Below are 19,831 nucleotides of genomic sequence, written 5' to 3' on the forward strand. Positions count from 1 at the left end.
CAGGTTGGGACCCAAGGCCAGGAAGGCACTTCAGGGAAGAGGAGGTTGGGAGACCACATGCCAGTTTTCGTTGTTTCAGCAGTGGAACCACAGACCGCCCCTTAAAATAACATGGACTCATTTATTTCCTAATTTTGTTTTGAACTTATGTCTTGAGGTTTTTTTTGCACTTTCTTTTTCTTTTTACTGCGCAGAATTTTTATGTGTAATTTATGTATGAGGTTAGGCCAAAGAGAGGTCCAGGAGAGGCCCAAGATGTCCTAGAGTGGGAAGCCAATTCTTGAGAGAAGTTTGGTTTAGTTTACACAGCGCAGAAACAGGCCCTTCGGCCCACCGAGTCTGCACTGTCCAGCAATCCCCGCATATTAACACTATCCTACACACACAAGGGACAATTTACATTTATCAGGGCTGCCAACATTGGGTGAGAGTTGGGAGTGAGAAATTGCGAGAGACCAAGCCCAAGGGAGCGTAGGGGGGGGAGAGGGTGTGGGAGGGGATGCCCCCCGCCCATGGTACGGAGTTTTTGCATTTTTCAGCTTGAAATTGTGCAATCTGGTGCATACTGCAGCGAGTCTTTTAACTAACACTTGAATGCAATATTTATGCTTTAAATTGGATTAGCTATGAATTACATTTCATTTTTTACATTTCTAATTACATTCCACAGTAGAGCCAGGCTCTGATCAACAGGTGCAGCACATGGAGTAGGAGGCAACCCTGGCTGACAAGAGAAGTTAGAATAAAACTAAAATAAAAGATGTATAGCACAGCAAAGAGTAGCCGGAAGCCAGAGGATTGGGAAACTTTCATAGGGCAACAGAAGGAAACAAAACGGGCAATACGGGCTGAAAAATGAAGTGCGAGGGGAAGCTGGCCAGGAATGTAAAGAAGGACAGTAAAAGCTTCTTTAGATATGTTAAGGGAAAAAGAATAGTAAAGTTAAATGTGGGTCCCTTGAAGGCAGACACGGGTGAAATTATTATGGGGAACAAGGAAATGGCAGAAGATTTGAACAGGTACTTCGGATCTGTCTTCACGAAGGAAGACACAAACAATCTCCCAGAAGTACGGAAGGACAGAGGATCTAAGGGGGTCTAGGAACTGAAATAAATTTTCATTAGGCAAGAAATAGTATTGTGTAGGCTAATGGGACTGAAGGATGATAAATCCCCTGGGCCTGATGGTCTGCATCCCAGGGTCCTCAGAGAGGTGGCTATAGAAATAGTGGACGCATTGGTGATCATGGGAGACTGGTGACTTAAATTAGAGCACATGGTATTGGGGATAGGGTGTTGACGTGGATAGAAAATTGGTTGGCAAACAGGAAGCAAAGAGTAGGAGTGAACGGGTCCTTTTCAGAATGGCAGGCAGTGGCGAGTAGAGTGCCGCAAGGCTCGGTGTTTGGGCCGCAACTGTTTACCATATATATTAATGATTTGGAAGAGGGAATTAGGAGCAACACTTGCAAGTTTGTGGATGACACAAAGCTGGGTGGCAGTGTGAACTGTGAAGAGGATGTCAGGAGGTTGCAGGGTGACCTGGACAGGTTGAGTGAGTGGGCAGAAGCGTGGCAGATGCAGTATAATATAGATAAATGTGAGGTTATCCACTTTGGTGGCAAAAACAAGGGGGCAGATTATTATCTCAATGGGATTAGGTTAGGTAAGGGGGAGGTACAGCGAGACCTGGGTGTCTTTGTACACCGGTCACTGAAAGTTGGCGTGCAGGTACAGCAGGCAGTGAAGAAAGCTAATGGAATGTTGGCCTTCATCACAAGAGGATTTCAGTATTGAGTAGAGAGGTTCTTCTGCAGTTGTATAGGGCTCTGGCAAGACCACATCTAGAGTATTGCGTACAGTTTTGGTCTCCTAATTTGAGGAAGGACATCCTTGTGATTGAGAAAGTGCAGCGTAGGTTCACGAGATTGATCCCTGGGATGGCGGGACTGTCATATGAGGAAAGATTGAAAAGACTAGGCTTGTATTCACTGGAGTTTAGAAGGATGAGGGGGATTTGATAGAAACATATAAAATTATAAAAGGACTCGACAAGCTAGATGCAGGAAAAATGTTCCCAATGTTGGGCGAGTCTAGAACCAGGGGCCACAGTCTTAGAATAAACGGGAGGCCATTTAAGACTGAGGTGAGAAAAAACTTTTTCACCCAGAGAGTTGTGAATTTGTGGAATTCCCTGCCACAGAGGGCAGTGGAGGCTAAATCACTGGGTGGATTTAAGAGAGAGTTAGATGGAGCTTTAGGTGCTAGTGGAATCAAGGGATATGGGGAGAAGGCAGGCACGGGTTATTGATTGGGGACGATCAGCCATGATAAAAATGAATGGCGGTGATGGCTCGAAGGGCCGAATGGCCTCCTCCTGCACCTATTTTATATGTTTTCTATGAATGGTCTTAGTATATTCATGTATGGAAATCAGATTATAACCAAGCACCTGGCCCATGTTGAGCAACCTGGGTCTCACTGCACACCTGGTACTACTCCTGACCCTGACTCCAGTTGCATACCTTCTCTCATTCCTGACCCTGAATCCAGCCTTACACCTGCCCCCTATTCTACCCTGATCATAGCTGCTTACCTGCTTAGGTTCCCAGTGCTGAACACTCCCATTGTCCCAGCTTTGACTGCACACCTAGTACTATTCCAGACCTTGACTCTGGATGCCCACTTGGCCTTGCTCCTAGCCCCTCTGCACTGACAATATATCTGGCCCACACATAAAGCCCCATATCTGACCCCCTGGACTTAACCTATTACGTTCAAGTCCACAGGTGCTTATCTAATGCGGTAATCTTTTATGGGGCACTTCACGAACAAATTTGCTACATCCATTGGCTTCCTTGTTATCTAACATGCTAGTTTATCAAAGAAGTCATCAATTGGTTGAACACAATTTATCACGCATAAAATTATGCTCACTCAGCTGTTTAAGTATTCTGTTACCATTTCCTTCATTTTCCTAACAAACTGTCCTGAAGTCATTTTCACCCCCAATATTTTCAATTTTATGCTGTCTTCCCCTCAGCTCGGACTTTTTCAAAATGCAAAGCCTAATAACACTATATATTCTATTTAATGTGATCTTGAGAGTACATAATATTTTCTGTGGTATTCATAACACAACAATGATAAAAGATCTTTATTTTGATGGCACCTACCAACAATGCATACATCATTATATTACAGTTAATATGTACTGAGGGCAAATTTATGTTCCAATGCTCCCCATTCCCAATTACTTTTACATTGAAGTGATTGAATTCCAAGTGAAGTTTAAATGGCATCAGAAAAATAAAACCTCCGAATGGATGATATTCATTGCGTGGTTGGTTGGAGTCTGCATCAGTACAATTACTATATTAAACTTTAAATCTTCAGATGTCCTAGTTCAAGCTAAAATTAAAGACAAATAATAATCTCCTCACACATTCCCCTGCAAGTATCTCTGTCATTCCTTTAAAATATGGTTTGGAGGTGCGTGACGGTTCAGTCAAGTGAGAATAACAGTGAATAAGAGTGCTACTGTCTTGTCAACAGACGCGCACACAAGTAGTTTATGTTAGTTTTGAAATTCTCGTTGATCACAGAATTTCTCACGACAGAGCCTGAGAAATTCTGTGATCAGTGTGAGAGCGTGAGAATTAGGCGAAATGCATGAGTCTCACGCTCAATGCGTGAGAGTTGGCAGGTCTGCATTTATACCAAGCCAATTAACTTACAAATCTGTACATCTTTGGAATGTGGGAGGAAACCGAAGAATCTCAGAGAAAACCCAGGCAGGTCAAGGGAAGAACGTACAAATTCTGTACAGACAGAACCCATAGTCAGGATCAAACCCGGGTCTCTGGTGCTGTAAGGCAGCCACTCTACCGCTGCACCGCCGTGCTCTCCAAGCAGACATAGCAGAGTTAGAGAAAATTCGGGTAAGGGAGGCAGGGTGGAAGGAGTGTCGTCAAGGTAAATGTGGGTTGGTGGGTCTGTAGGTGATGTCGTTTAATAGTCTGGCTCCTGTGATGGAGACAGAGGGATTGAGAAAGGGGTGAGAGGTGTCAGAGAATCCAAGTGAATTTGAGGGCAGGGTGAAAGTTAGCAGTAAAGTTGATGAAATCGACAAGCTGATTTGGGAGCAGGAGGGAGCCCCAATGCAGTGGTCGATGGAGTGGAAAAAGAGTTGGGGAATAGTGCCAGGGTCTGTTTGGAACAAAGACTATTCATCGTAACCAACAAAAAGGTGGGCAATGCTGCGGCACATGAAAGAAGTAAAAAGAGAAGTCGTAGAGAGTGAGGACATATTCCACCAGGCAGAGGAGAATGTTAGCTGGGAAAATCTCATTGTATCTCTGTACAAGAATTTAATTGTCCCATTGTCAGCACAATGACAATTAAATACTTTGGACCCTTGATTGTAACCCCTCACAAATCATCACAAAACAAAACCATCTCTGTTCCCTGGTTTTGAGCTGTCCACTGGTGTGGATAACTAAGCTTCATTTTAGTAATCCTCTTAAATTTCATAATGATCTTTCATTCATCAATGAAATTTACCGCAGTCAATTGATGCAAACCTCATAAATAACAAGGAAGCTAGGAAAATATAATGCAATAGTTTGCAAATGACATTCAATGCATTTGCCGCTTTTCGGAGCTCCCGCAACGGCAACTTCTCCCGCCGGAATCGTGGGGTTTAAATGACTCGGAGCGGGGCCTAACATCGACCGGCACGGCTTAAACGGCCGCGGGACTTACCATTGCCCGCCGGGGACTTTAACATCATGAACCCCAGTCGCCACGATGCTGCAGTTGGACTGCTGGACCGTGGGAGAAGAACAAAGGGTGAGATAAGACTTTTGCCTTCCATCACAGTGAGGAGGTGTTGGAGATTCACTGTGATGGATGTTTGTGTTAAGTGTGTGTCTTAGTTTTTTTTTGTAATGTCAAGACTGTATTAATGAAATTTTGTTCAAACCTTGTGTGTTTATTTATTTAAAAAAAAAATTATTAGCTATAGTTAGAAGAAAAAGGGGGAAAAGCAAGAAAGAGAAAAAGTGAAATGTGCAAAGATAAAACCCCTAGACTACCAAAATGGTGTAGCCAAAGAGTGATTAAATGAAAGAAGGAATAGAAAAAATAAGAAAAATAAAAAGACAAAAAAAGAAATAAAGAAAAAAGTGGTGATATACCTGCCTCGCATCCCTCCCCACCCATCACCCAACCCGTAATTAGATTTAACTCCAAGGTTGTGTTGTACCATACTATTCTTGTAATAAATCAATGAATGGTGTCCATGTCTTCGACAAATGATCTGGTTTTTCTGCTAAGACAAGTCTAGCATCTCAGACTTGTTTGTAATCCACATTTAAAGAGTAGGGACAGATGTATGTTTCCAAAATTTGAGTATTAGTTTTTTTTGCCGTTATCAGGCCATAATTAAGGAAACGTCTTTGAAATAATGATAGCTCAGCGCAGGCTTCTGACACACCTAGAATAATCAATTCCGTGTCGGGGTCCAATTTTGTTTTTAGTGTTTTTGAAACATTTTCAAAGATTCCTCTCCAAAAATTATGTAACTTTATACAAGAGGCAAAGGAATGTGTTATAGTTGCTTCCTGAAGGAGACATTTATCACAAATAGGAGATACATTTGGAAAGATCCTATTCAGTTTAGACTTTGAATAGTAGAGTCTGTGCAGTATTTTAAATTGAATTAACGAATGCCTAACGTTGTGTATATATAGGTTTTCTTCCCATCTGTCTTTTAGAATTTTTAGGCCAAGTTCATCTTTCCACGCTCTTCTAATTACTTCTGACGATTGGATTTCTATATTTAAAAGGGTGTTATACAGATATGATATTAACTTGTTTGACTCCGAGTTTCTATTCATACATTCGTCTAGTATGTCTGGCAACAAAAATTGGTAGTCTTGGGTATATAATTTCAGATAGTCTCGAATTTGAAGGTATCTGAAATATTGATTACCTTTCAGGTGATATTTCGACTGCAATTCTTGAAATGAGAGAAGAGTTCCCATCTCATAAAGATCTCTGAGTTTTTGATTCCTAATCTTTCCCAATGTGTGAACGTTTTGTCTAAAATAGATTGCTTGAACAAAAGAATATTGGCAATTGGTGAAAGAAGAGATACATTTCTCAGTTTAAGGGTTGACCACTTGTGTCCAGATTCGTAAAGTACTGTGGATAATTGGATTTTTCTCATATAGTGTTTTCTTCAAATTTATTGGAGAAAGAAGAATCGCGCCTATATTAAAAGGCGAACAATCCTCTCTCTCAATTATTAACCAATTTACCTGTTGGCCTGTATTGTCCAACCAATAGATTACATTTTTAATATTCGTTGCCCAATAATACTATAAAAAGTTGGGGAGATCAATCCACCAGTTTCTTTGGGTTTACATAGGTGCCATTTATGAATTCTATGTGTTCTATAATCCCAAATAAAGTTTGTAATCAGAGAATCAAGTTTCTTGAAAATAATTTTAGGAAGATATATCGGTATTGATTGGAATAAGTATAGGATTTGTGGGAGGAAGATCATCTTTATAACATTTATTCTGCCTATTAGAGACATCGGAAGTGTTTTCCAAAATTGAGTAAGAGCATTTAATTTAGTAACTAAAGGAGGAAAGTTTGCGTTAAATAGAGAAGTATATTTTCTGGTTACCTGAACACCCAGATATTTGAATTTTTCCGTAGCAATTCTGAAAGGGAATTTTAGGAGGTGTGCCGGCTCTTGAGGTTTTATTGACATAATTTCACTTTTGTTCCAGTTTATTCTATATCCTGAAAAGGAACCAAATTCCTCTATAAGATTTAATGGTAAGATTAAACGAGAACTTACCAGTTCGAAGTTTGATCGTTATTTTATGAGTACGTTGAGGGAATACGTGAAGAACCCCGCCAGGACGCATGCGTGTCACTCTTCAAAGCAGCGGTGTGAAATCACAGATAACTGTAATGACTTAAACATAGTAAGATTAGAGAAGAAATACCAGTTGAGTATATGATCATGGGTGGGAGCGGAGGGCACATATTCCCTCAACGTACTCCTCATAAAATAACGATCAAACTTCGAACTGGTAAGTTCTCGTTTAATCTTACTATTTTACTTCGGAGTCACGTGAGTGACTACGTGAAGATTTCAAAGCTCTGTGATTTCATGCCGCGGAAACGAGTCCATGCATCACATCTGCCTTTATGACTGTAGGAGGAATTGTGTCAACATATTTTAGACATGAATCCGACATTGAAATCCATGAATTGATTAACACAAATTATAGCCCCTATTTATGGGGTAATTAAATTACAGAACTTAAATTGTTTCTGCAAATGTTCCAGGTTTAATGACTGGTTTATGATAAAATAGTTGGAATGTTTTTCCCCTGACCATCCTGCTGCCTTGAGGATTTGGTCCATTGGTACATCCAACTGCATAGCTGCCGATGTAGCTGCAGCCCTGGTGGAATGAGATTTTAAAATATTAGTATCCATCCCAGCCTGTATTAGAACCTGTTTCAGCCATCTTGAGATGGTCTGGACCGTCACTCTTTTGTGTGGTTGCTTATGGCTGACTAAAAGTGCCTTCTCATTGCCTCTGATGATTTTCGTGTTCTCCATGTATAACGACAAATGTCTTACTATACAGAGACGATCATCTGTTGGGTAAGACCTAAATTCTATATTGAGGCCTGCTGATCCCTGTCTGTTCTGCTTTACTAATTCATAAATATGAAACGTAATATTTTCAGATGAAGAAGTCATGTGTCCAGTCTTAATTTATGTAATGACTGTACCCTTTGTGCCGTGACCAATGCCATTAGCATGACTGTTTTTAATGTCAGTCTATGTAGGGACAGAGCTGTTGCTGGAGACCAATTCCTGAGCATCTTCAGGACAATACTCACATCCCATATTTGGGAGTACCTGGTTCTTGGGGGATTGGTATTAAAAATTCCCCTCATAAGTTTTGTTACCAGTGGGTGAGTCCCAGCAGAGTGACGTTCTGTTCCTTGCCATAGATAAGTTGATATGGCACTTCTGGCGCAGTTGATGGCACTATAACTGAGCCCCTCATCATAGCCCCTCATCATAATGGAGGCCTGCCAGGTATTCCAGAACAGACGGGATGTTCATATCTCTGTAGGTGATGCTGTTTTTGTGACAATACATCTCCCACTTCCTGATATAGACCAGATATTGTTTTTTGGTGGACTGTCTGTGGCCCGCCGAAATCATGTTCACTGTTCGGTCCGTCAGTCCCAGCTGTAGTAGTGGTATTTTTAAACTCTACAAATTAATAAATTCAAATAGTTATGGCATGGGTGGCTATCCCTTGTTACGGGATGAACCAATAAGTCTGGTCTATTCGGGATGGTGATACATGGTTCTAATTCCATGTTCAGTATCACTGGGAACCATGGTTGAGTAGGCCAATCGGGTACTACCAAAATACCAGACGCAGAGTCTTGCTGTATTTTCCTTAATACCCGACTGATGAGGCAGAAAGGAGGGAATGCATAAATAAACAATTGCACTGGCATCAGTTTATAGCACCATAGAAGGGTTGCTGATAATGATTGGATTGAAACAAAGCCAAATGTTATCTATCCACCATTTTAGTTCCATTATAGCTTTGATTGGTAGCTTCATTGGTCTGTCAAAATGACCAGCATTGATTTTGAGTGCTTGTATTTTTGCTCTCTGTAAATGTTGGTAATGTAAAGGTCCAAATTGTGTGGCTGGAAAAGCAGCCACCATTTTGCCAATTACTTTTGCTACCAATCTGATGGACGGTTACTGATGTCAATGAGGTTATTGCAAGCCTCTATTAAGTGTATAGCCTTTCTTTTTGGCAAAGTCACCGACATGTGAACTGAGTCAATGGTGAACCCCAAATAGTCCATAGTAGTGGAAGGCGTTAATTTAGATTTAACTGGATGGATAATAAACTCCAGTTTTTCAAATAACTGTTTTGTGGCTGTTACAGTTTGTTTGGCCAATTCCAAAGTTTTGCCCACAATAAGTATGTCATCTAGATATGCCATGACCATGTGTTTTCGTTTCCGTAGAAACGCTAGGGCTGGTTTCAAAATTTTAGTGAACAGCCTGGGGGCTGATGTTAATCCATTTGGCAGCGCTCTATACTGCCATGGGCTGTCCCATCCAGTTGAATTTTAAGTAACATCTGTGGTCACCTCGTATAGGCACTGAATAGTAAGCATTTTTTAATCGATGCTAGCCATGAAGTAACCTTTGGAAATCAATTGTTTAGTAGTAACAAAGGTTTCCATTTTAAAATGAATATATTGTACAAATGTGTTCAATTTGGTCAGATCTATGATGATGCGACAACCACCATCTTTTTTGTTTTTGGTAAAGATATTGGACACGAATTCTAGCGGTTCATGTTGGGATTTTTCAATTACCCCTTTTGCGTAAGGCCGCTCCAGTTCAGCATGCGCTTCTGATATTTCTTTACCGGAAAGTACGAACATTCGGTTCGGTATATGTTGAACTGGAGGGCTGTACTTGTGTATAATTCTATTGTATATCCCTGGATACTGCTTAAAATATAAGTATCGGTAGTTAACATACTCCATGCATCCAGAAAGGAGAGTAATCTCTCCCCAACCTCCATGCTCCCTGCAATTTGTAGGGAACCAGACCCACCTACCTCCATAGTTACCAGTGGCAGGTTTACTTCTTTTTGTAAATCCTTCGTTGATGTTGAGGCGTCGGTGTCTGGGTTTGTGGTTTGGTTGATGTTGGAGGTTTGTGTATCTTCCAAGAAGGCCGGCCTGTGCCATGGCCTAAGAAAGACTCATGTTTGGTGTACCGGACCTTCGAGCTTTCACCAGTCGGTCTTGTTCTACTGGTGGGTGCGTAAGGGTGCTGTCTATGGCCGTGTGTTGCAAAGCAGTGCCAGTGCATCCAGTTGGTCCTGCGACATGTCCTTCTCATCCACTGTGCGGGTGAAAGCTGTTATCCCCGCTGTTTAGGAGTTTCTATATACAATTATTTATTACATGAACATTCAGGGATATACAGTTACCCGGTGTCAGGTGTCCTCCAGGTTTTGGCCAGTCTGGTCTGGCTGTATGAAGTTGGACACCATGTCCAGTAGATTTTCACGTTCCTGCACCCCCTGCACACTTGATTTCTGTTCTGCAAACCCCTCTTCAGGATCAGCCCAGAACTGACCCCCAGTACTCCCCTCTGACGAGGGAGAAGCACTGTGCAGCCCGACAAGAGGTGCTGCTGTGGGTTTTACATAGAGCCCACAGTGACTCGACTCCATCTCCCGGAGCCTGTCACGTTGGAGCAAATGCTCCACACACCGCTCCATCCGGCTCCAACGCTCATGGTCGCTGGCCGCCCGCGGCTGTTCAAAGTCGGACTCATCTGAGTCCACGACTTTGATGTTTTTTTGTTTTGCCTTACCGCCCGGCCGCGGAGTGGATCTGGCCGGTGCGGAGGGGACATCGGGCACAGCTGATCCCATTATAGGTGATTCAAGTGCCGCTGGCCACTGCTGGCCCACCAGCTTTGTCGCAGCCCTCGTTGGTTTCTTCGACTTTTCCATGCTCCCTACCTGTAATCAGCATGGGAAAACACAAAAAGACCGCAGAGTACTCTTACCTGCAGGTCCTGGTTTAAATTGTCGCTACGGGGGAACGTCGTTCCACCTCACCTCCTGCCGTTTTCGACTTGTCAAAGTCGACGGCCCCATTCTGAATAGTCTCCCGCCCGGCCGTGGTGTTCTGGCTGGCGCGGGACCAAAAGTCGGCACAGTTGATCCCACTTACGGGGCTTGTGCCTTCAGCTGCTGCTGGCTCCCGCAACTTCGCGGTCCTCCCCAGCCAGCTTTACTCGCAGCACTTGTGGACACTATTTTGTCCAGCTTCCCCCCCCTGTGTAAAAATAGCGCGGGGACAAAAACTACCGCAGAGTAAATCACTTACCTGCAGGTCGCGGTTTACAACTTACCGCTGCGGGGGAACGCTCCACCCCGCCTGTCATTTCGCAAGCGTGAAAGCGATATGACACGCATGCGTCCTGGCGGGGTTCTTCACGTAGTCACTCACGTGACTCCGAAGTAAAATATACTTGGAATGCTAACTTGGGAATTGGTGATATATAATAATACATCATCTGCATATAATTATATTTTATTATTGGAGTATTTAGTGATATAGTAGAGGTTCAATCGCAAGGGCAAATAACAGGGGTGATAATGCACATATCTGTCTATTGCCCCTAACCTTGTGTGTTTGAATGACAATAAAGGGCATTCTATTCTATTCTATTCTATTCTAATTTGTCAGGTAGCTTGGTTCCTTATGAGCCCATTTCCAATCTAATTAAATCATGGTATCTCTTTATTTTTGCCTCTCTCAAATAAGCAACAAATCACTGTTATTTGATTTAACCTCGTCATGCAACAGCAAATTTCACTTCCCCCCAACCTGTGGAATTTGTTCAGTATTAATAAGCGAGTTTGGTATTCCGACTGCGCATGCCCAGGTCATAGGTCACTCGCTATAAACATTGCCGGGTGCGGATCCGCTGTGTGTTCATCTTTGTTTATCAGACCTTCATTTCAGTGAGTGCTTCGTGCTGCTCCGTGCGGTTGGGGTCTGTTGCGGGTCTCCGGCGCCGCAAGCTCCGTCGATCCGCCGCTGGAACGTCCCCATCCCCCCCCTGGTGCCCCGTCCCCGTCCGGAGGCGGCTAGAGGTAGCGGGCCAGGCTCGGCGCCGGCTCCAGCCCGGCTCAGCTCGGGCTCCCTCATTATCGTGAGGCTGATGGTTCATTCCATCAATAAAAGGATGTTGCACAGTTGTAAGTATTATCTTTCAAACTGGACTTCATTCTGCTCTCAGAGAAGGAGTTGAAAAATCATATAACTTTCTATGAAGAACACCCTGTGTTTGTACTTCATAAAGTTCACATAACAGTTTAAATGGCCATCGATCTTATCAACTAATTTCTAGATTTTATTCTGCACATATCCTATTCTTCTAAAAATACTAGCAAACCTTTTGAAAAGCCTAATAATTTCTGAAGCACCTTGTATGTTCCTTACTTTAAATGTGCTTCATAACAGAAACTATTGCATATGAATGGAAGCTTTTCTTTCCATTGGGAACAGCAAGACACAATCCATCATTTGCATGGCATTACTCATGGGAACTCACGTATCTTACACCAGTGTGCAAATTTCTGAAAGAGTATAAAACTAGTGAAACAGATGTTAAGACTTAAAGTGAACAGATGTAAATCTTAATCCAGAAACTACTTTTTTGATTACCCTGGCCCCAGATAGTAGCATCTGGGTATACACATGCCCGAGTGGAGTTTTCTCTACATTCCCCAAGTTGTGATTTATCACTTGGTTAATTTCTGAGATTAAGCTTTGTAAGTTGTGACACCTGGAAAAACATATTTCCAGCTTCACATCTAAAATAAGATATAACATTAGCAATTTCTTCTATGTAGATAATGAAGGGAGGTGGAGATAATAATATTAGAAACCTAATCCATTCATAGGTTGACAAAAGCAGCTATTAGATAATTTGGCAGTCTTGTCATGCCTAAACTAGATATGGGATCTATTTCCCTTGTGCTTTCAGAGTTATGTTAGTTCCCAGTGAAACAATATCTCAACTAAAATTCTCATCCTTGTATTCAAATCCCGCAGTGGCCTGAACCACCTGCACATCCCCATCCCCAATGCCCCAACCATTTACCTTTCACGGTAATCTCCAGCCTCACAATGCTCTGGGATGTCCTCACTCTGATTCTGGACTGCTTGTCATCCCTGTTTGTAATCACCACATCAACCAAGCCATCAGCTGCCCTCCTTAAACCTTTCCAACTCCACACTTTTCCACTTAAAACCGGATTCCTTCAGGCAAATATCTGCCTTAATACTTCCTGTGACCAGGTGTCAAGTGTATTTTTTCTTTAATGGTGTTCCTCGAAAGGACATTGGGACATGATGCTACATTAAATGTGCAGTGTAAATATAAAAAGATGCTGCCTTTGCTGCTGCTATCTCTTAGACACACATCCTTTTGGAATGTCACAAATTGGTTTGACAACTCCTCTGCCCAAAACTGCAAGAAATTCCAGAGAGCAGCTGTAGATGCAGCCCAGTACATGATGCAAACTACTCCCCATCTACACTTCACGCTGCCTCAAGAAACCAGCCAACATAATGAAGGAACAATTACAACCGTCATTCCTGCTTCATCCCTCTCCCCTCAGGATACAGAAGCTTAAAAGCACGCACCACCAATTTCAAGAACAAATTCTTCCCCACTGTTATCAGACTATTAAATGGACGTCCCTCCCCCAGCCTAGTTGTCCTGCTAGTTCCACTTTTCACATCCATATATTTCTTTGTTATCACTTCTTCCACAGGCAACAGTGAATCATTGTGGGCTCTACCTTTCTTTGGTCATCAGTGTCGGCTCTGATTTGTTCTGAACCTTTCAACATTTCTAGTTTCCCTATCCGCTGACTTTGTCTCAAGAAGGGATTCGACCCAAAACGTCACCTATTCCTTGTCTCTAGTGATGCTGCCTAACTCGCAGTTACTCCAGCTTTTTGTGTGTTTCTTTGATCATAACCTACAATGTAGTCCCGATTGCAAACCATACACTTTTTTTTTTAAATCTGCACTTTCTCTCTGTGTGGTTTGATTGCATTCATGTTTGGTATGATTTGCCTGCATGGCATGCAAAACTACGCTTTTCACTGTATCTCAGTACACATGACAATAATAAAACAATACCAATTAACTAACTGGAACCACATATAAAGAATGGGGAAACAAGGAACTGCAAATGCAGGTTTGCAAACAAAGACACAAAAGTGCTGGAGTAACTCGGAAGGTCAGGTAGCATCTCTGGAGAACATGGATAGGTGAGGTTTCAGGACCTTTCTTCAGATAAGCTTTAGAATGGGTATTTTCCAGATGTCAGGGAGCTGACATTGCATATTCCAGTTGAACCATCTATAGGAGAGTTAAGGTAAGGAAATCATTTAGGGTAAACTGGAAACGTTGAGACCATCTGCTCTGTAAACACATAAAATTCATGTGTATGAATACACCTCCAACATTATACATGCAATAATGAGCTGGTGAATATAGTCACTGATAGGCTACGTCAATGTTAGGAGAATTACACGTGGAGCTCACCAAACTGCCAGACTTTATTCACATGGCAATTATGATTAAGACGTTCAGGGAAAGGTTAAAAACTCTCCTGACCTAAACTATGTTTAGTGTGCCAAAAACATTGAACTTGGCAAAGTACATCGCAGACAACACATTGATTGCATTTAGAACATAGAACATGGAACAGTACAATGCAAGAACAGGCCCTTCGGCCCACAATGTCTGTGCCGAACGTGATGCCAAGACCTCTTATCTGCCTGCACATAATCCAAATCCCTCCATTCCCTGCATACCCATATGCCCTATCCATAAGTCTCTTAAATGCCGATAGTATCATATCTTCCTCAGCCACCACCCCCGGCAGCTTGTTCAAGGCACTCATCACCTTCTGTGTAAAATAATATTCCCCGCACATCCTTAACCTTTCCCCCTCTCACTTTATAGCTATGCCTTTCCACCCTGGGAAAAAAAGTTTAGACTGTCTATTTATACAAAAAGCTGGATTAACTCAGCAGATCATGCAACATCTCTGGAGAAAAGGAATCGGTGACGTTTCGGGTTGAGACGCTTCTTCAAACTGAGAGTCAGGGAAAAGGGAAACGAGAGATATGCAAGAAAGGTAAAAAGGTAACGATGATTAAGGAAAGGTGGAGTCCACAATGGTCCATTGCTGCCTCAGGTTAGATGATAACGATTTATACAGACAATGAAACTCAACAGGATGACAGTGAAACTAGTATGACAACTCGGATCTGGATGGGAGGTAGAGAGAGGGAATGCAAGGGTTACTTGAAGTTAGTGAAATCAATATTCATACTGCTGTGCTGCAAGCTGCCCAAGTGAAAAATTAGGTGCTGTTCCTCCAATTTGCATTTGGCCTCACTCTAACAATGGAGGAGGCCCAGCAAAGAAAGGTCAGTATGGGAATGGGGAGTTAAACTGTTTGGCAACCGAGAGATCACATAAGCCAAGGCAGACAGAGCAAAGGTGTCAGCGAAACAATCGCCCCAGTCTACGCTTCTATCTATTCAATCTATGCCTCCCATAATTTTATATACTTCTATCAAGTCTCCCCTCAACCTCCGATGTTCCAGAGAAAGCAATACAAGTATATTCATCCTCTCCTTGTAGCTGAAACCTTCTAATCCAGGCAGCATTCCGGTAAACCTCTACATTCTTTCGAAGGCCTCCACATCCTTCCTGTAATGGGACAACCAGAACTGCATGCAATACTCCAAATGCACCCTGAACAAAGTCTAATAGAGCTGCATCATGACTTCCTGACTCTTAAACTCAATGTCCCTAGCAATGAAGGCAGGCAGACCATTTGCCTTCTTTACAACCCGATGTACTTGTGCAGCCACCTTCAGTGACCTATGAACTTGGACTCCAAGATCCCTCTGCACATCAATGCTGTTAAGGGCCATGTCATTAACTGTGTACTCTCCCCTTATATGCAACCTTCCAAAGTTCAAGACTTCACACTTGCATGGGTTAAACTCCATACGTTTTCCTGCACAAAAGCTACAGTGCGTGTAATAAGTGCTACACTTGGGAGCTGCCATAAGCATACAATGAGGGGACACAAAAGTACCCATGATGTCTGATCCCAAAATGCTTCCTCGAACACATAAATTATGCAATCTTTTCAAAAGTCAGCAACAATTTACACAGGGAAATTATCAACAGAAGTCCACTTGTAGGTAACTGATTCATTTTTAGTGCATTCAGGTATGAAACGCTAGACTGCTGGCTGTAAACTATTTTATTATCAACCTACTGCAGGTTAAAATTTAACAGGAAATGAAAAACTGAGGATGCTAGAAATCTGAAATAAAAGTTGGGAATGCTAGAAATACTGACAAAATGCCAACTCTGCTTCTCTCTTCAGATATAGGCCTGGCTTTTTGAGTTTTCCAAAATACCCTGTTTTTTTTATTTAAAAGTAATCGTATTTCGATTTGGAACTGTATTAATCGCTTCAAAATTGTTTCACTTTAATTTTCACCTTTTCATTAAACAGTGGCATTTAGCCCTCTGTATAAAATTACATCCAGCTACCATAATCCTGGTTTCCAATAAAACCTTATGTGGGCCCCTGTCATCAGCAGAGTCTCAGTGGACAAGGCATCCTTGCAGATATTAAAAAGACAATTCTGGTATTGGTTTACGTTTGTCACGTGTACTGAGATATAGTGAAAAACTTTGTTTGCTTGCCTTCAAATCATAGTATATACATGTACAATCAGGCTATACATGGTACAATAGGTAGTGCACAAAGAAAAACACCAGAATACAGAATGTAGTCTTACAGTGCAATAATGCCATGATTAAACAGACAAAAACAACACATTTCTTTCCATAAAAGGTCATTAATGCATTATACAGATTTTAATAACAATCCAATAGCTTCAAGAGCTTTAGTAACACCTGCCCTTCATTTTAAAGAATTTAAAATAAATTCATTTTAAATTCTTCTGCTACTGGGTGAGATTTGCACTTGCATAGAGTCATAGATTCGTACAGCATGGAAACAGGCCCTTTGGCCCAACTTGCCCACAACTATCAATCAATCAAAAAACCTATCCTATCCACATGCGCGTCCAAATGTTTCTTAAAGTTTACAACAATACCTGCCTCAACCAACTCCTCCGGCAGCTCTTTCCATACACCCACCACCCTTTGTGCAAAAATGTTTCCCCGCAGGTTCCGATTAAATCTTTTCCCCCTCACCTTAAACATGCCTTCTGGTTCCTGATTGCTCTACTCTGGGCAAAAGACTCTGTACGTTTACCCAATCTATTCCTCTCATGATTTTGTACACCTCTATAAGATCACCACTTATCCTCCTGCATTCCAAGTAATAAAGTCCTAGCCTGCTCAACCTCTCCCTACAGTTCAGGCCCTCGAGTCCTGGCAATATCCTCATAAATATTCTCTGCACCCTTTCCAGCTTGACAACATCTTTCCTATAACATAGTGCCCAAAACTGAACACAATAATCTAAATGTGGCCTCACCAGCGTCTCTTATAACTGCAACATGACCTAATTTCTATGCTCAATACATTGCAAGAGCTCGATTTCTCTCACATTCAATGATGGTAGATCCACATATCTGCAAAGACTGTGTTTATTAACTATCCCTGGTTTTTCTCTATATGGTGGTGAGCTACCTTCTTAAATCATTAATGCTGTTAGGGAGAGGGTTCCAGGATTTTGACTAATGTGAAAGAATTTCCTTGCAAGGCAGGGAACCCACTTGTGGTGACATTCTTGTGTGCCTCCTACCCTTGCAGGTTGGGGATGCAGTTAGTGTTGCTGAAGCTTTGTTGTGGAAGTTTGTTGGGCAACATGGCATACTCTAGCTCCTGCTTCTTACGATATCTTATGAAGAACATTTTGTACTTGGTGCACTCTACATACATGGTGAAGGGAGCGAACATGTGTAATTCAGTATCATTTCAGCCCTCAGGATGACATATCAAACCACCACACTTCTGCACTTAATAGTACTTGGTTTCACTGTCCCTCATATATGGAGGCCAAAGCAACAAGAACACTTAAGTTTATGACATCAATCCAATGCGTTCTGACATAACAGGTCTAATATTTCACCGAGGATAGGTGGATGGGATTAATTGGCTTTGGAAAAAAATTATCCCATTTTAAAATTATTTGTAGCTGAATGCTGTATATTTTAATTAAATGCTCTTCGTTCTGATCATGCAAACATTCAAACTGCATTCATATCGCTCATCATGTTTTAAGTATGGATCTTGTAGCGAAACTGGAAAAGGTGTCTTGTCAGCTGCATTCTTGTGTACATCAGCTCTCCCTCTGTACCTGATGGTTATAATTTTCCCACTAAAATCGATATTTGTTAAAATGATTAAGAAATCTCCCTACTCCCAAGCTTGATCCCCACAACCATTGACCACACACATCACTAGTCAGCAGGTGAAGCTTGAGATAAGAAGGTGCTTTATTATTTTCAGATGGGCTCAACAGCCTGCAGCAAAGGAGGCAGGTTCTGTGTGCCAAGCTCACAATGTAAACGTTTTTCAGTGGAATTCAACTGTAGTAATAAAATATCTAGAGGTCAGCGGGTCAAAACACCACCATCCCATTCCTCAGGGTCTACAGCTGGCTGAGCTATGCACAACCAGTATAAATCAGGGATGCCTCTGAACATGCGATACAAGCAAACCATTTAACCTTTCATCAGATAAAGGAACTGGCATTTCAGGCCGTGAACAGTGCATCATAAATTAACATTCTTGGGTAGATTTTAATACCCCAGAACTGTACAGTGCAGGTGGTTCAAAATGATTGCGAACACACTTATCTGTGTCCCCAGCATGTTCACAAGTCGTAAGCAGACAAGCAATTAGATCCTAATAATATTTAAGCTGGAGTACAATAACTTCAGTCAAAAGTGAAACAAAAAAGAAAGAAATGGGAGAATTACATGATATATCACAAAATATGACCAAGATATAGGAGAAGAATTAAGCCAATTGGCCCAACAAGTCTGCTCCACCATTCGATCATGGCTGATCTATTTTTCCCTCAAACCCATTCTCCAGCCTTCTCCACGTAACCTTTGATGCTTACTAATCAAGAACCATAACCAATAATGACCAAAATAGTGGAAACCTACACTAAATAAAATTTAACTGGCAGCAAGTTCATTACTGAGAAAGCAAATTATACCACTTATTGTTAGACAGCCAATTTTAGAGATCACGACCGCAACTGTAAGTGTCTAGTGATGCTTGGGGGAAAAAGAGTCAGAGTCAAATGGTTAAAAGCAAGAATAAACAACCATCTTTCATCTCTCATCTGTAGGGACACAATTTGAATTGCAAGCAGATCCAAATATTGTTGAATCTAGACATAGAATAAATGAAAATGTACATACTCTTAGGATGTTTCCAAATCCCAAAAGTCTTTCTAAAATTAGCAAGATTTTGCATATTCATATAATAATAACTCTCTTAATATTACAAACAAGTTACAATTTCTGACAAGGCCAGTAATGGCGATAGATAGTGACACGTGACAATGACATAGAAGAGGAACTTGATCAATGTGCTCATGATCAGACACCAGAATGTTCAAACCATGTTGAAATATTTTGGATATGGACCGCAGCCGACCGTAAAACCCAGCAGACCATGGCCTGGCCCATGCTCAGAGGATGCGGCAAACCCGTGGCCTGGAAGTGGAGTCTGCCGAGCCGCCGCTGATCGTCCTCCGAAGACCAGACACAAGGAGGATGGAGCTGGCGATGACAATGGACGTAACGGGAGAGAAGCGAGGCCAGCAGAAGAGAGGGAACGGGGGTCTGCCCTATCGCACCTTCAAGGTTTGCTGCAGGAGGGACCCCCAGGGAACAAAAGTGGACGGGCGAGGAGAGGACGTTGGTTGCTGGTCAAGCAAGGAAGGTGATGGCTGGAAGCCCATATCAGCCTGGGGCTTGCCTGAATCGGACACCATTCATAACAACTGGGGCTTGGACTGGACTTGGAATATGGCACTAAAACATGGTTCCTCTTGCATGCGGGCTCAGTAGACTATTTCTGTACACAAATTGGGGATGATGTGGTGATGTT

At 42.1% G+C, this 19,831-nt stretch overlaps 1 protein-coding gene across 1 annotated transcript in view; it reads right to left on the minus strand.

Moving 5' to 3' along the window:
* Positions 1-19,831, minus strand: part of gstcd (glutathione S-transferase C-terminal domain containing) — a 188,916-nt gene that overhangs the window by 123,060 nt on the left and 46,025 nt on the right. The gene's annotated exons all lie outside the window — the stretch shown is intronic.

The sequence above is a fragment of the Amblyraja radiata genome, chromosome 1 (assembly GCF_010909765.2).
Source record: "Amblyraja radiata isolate CabotCenter1 chromosome 1, sAmbRad1.1.pri, whole genome shotgun sequence".
Classification (NCBI taxonomy): Eukaryota; Metazoa; Chordata; class Chondrichthyes; order Rajiformes; family Rajidae; genus Amblyraja; species Amblyraja radiata.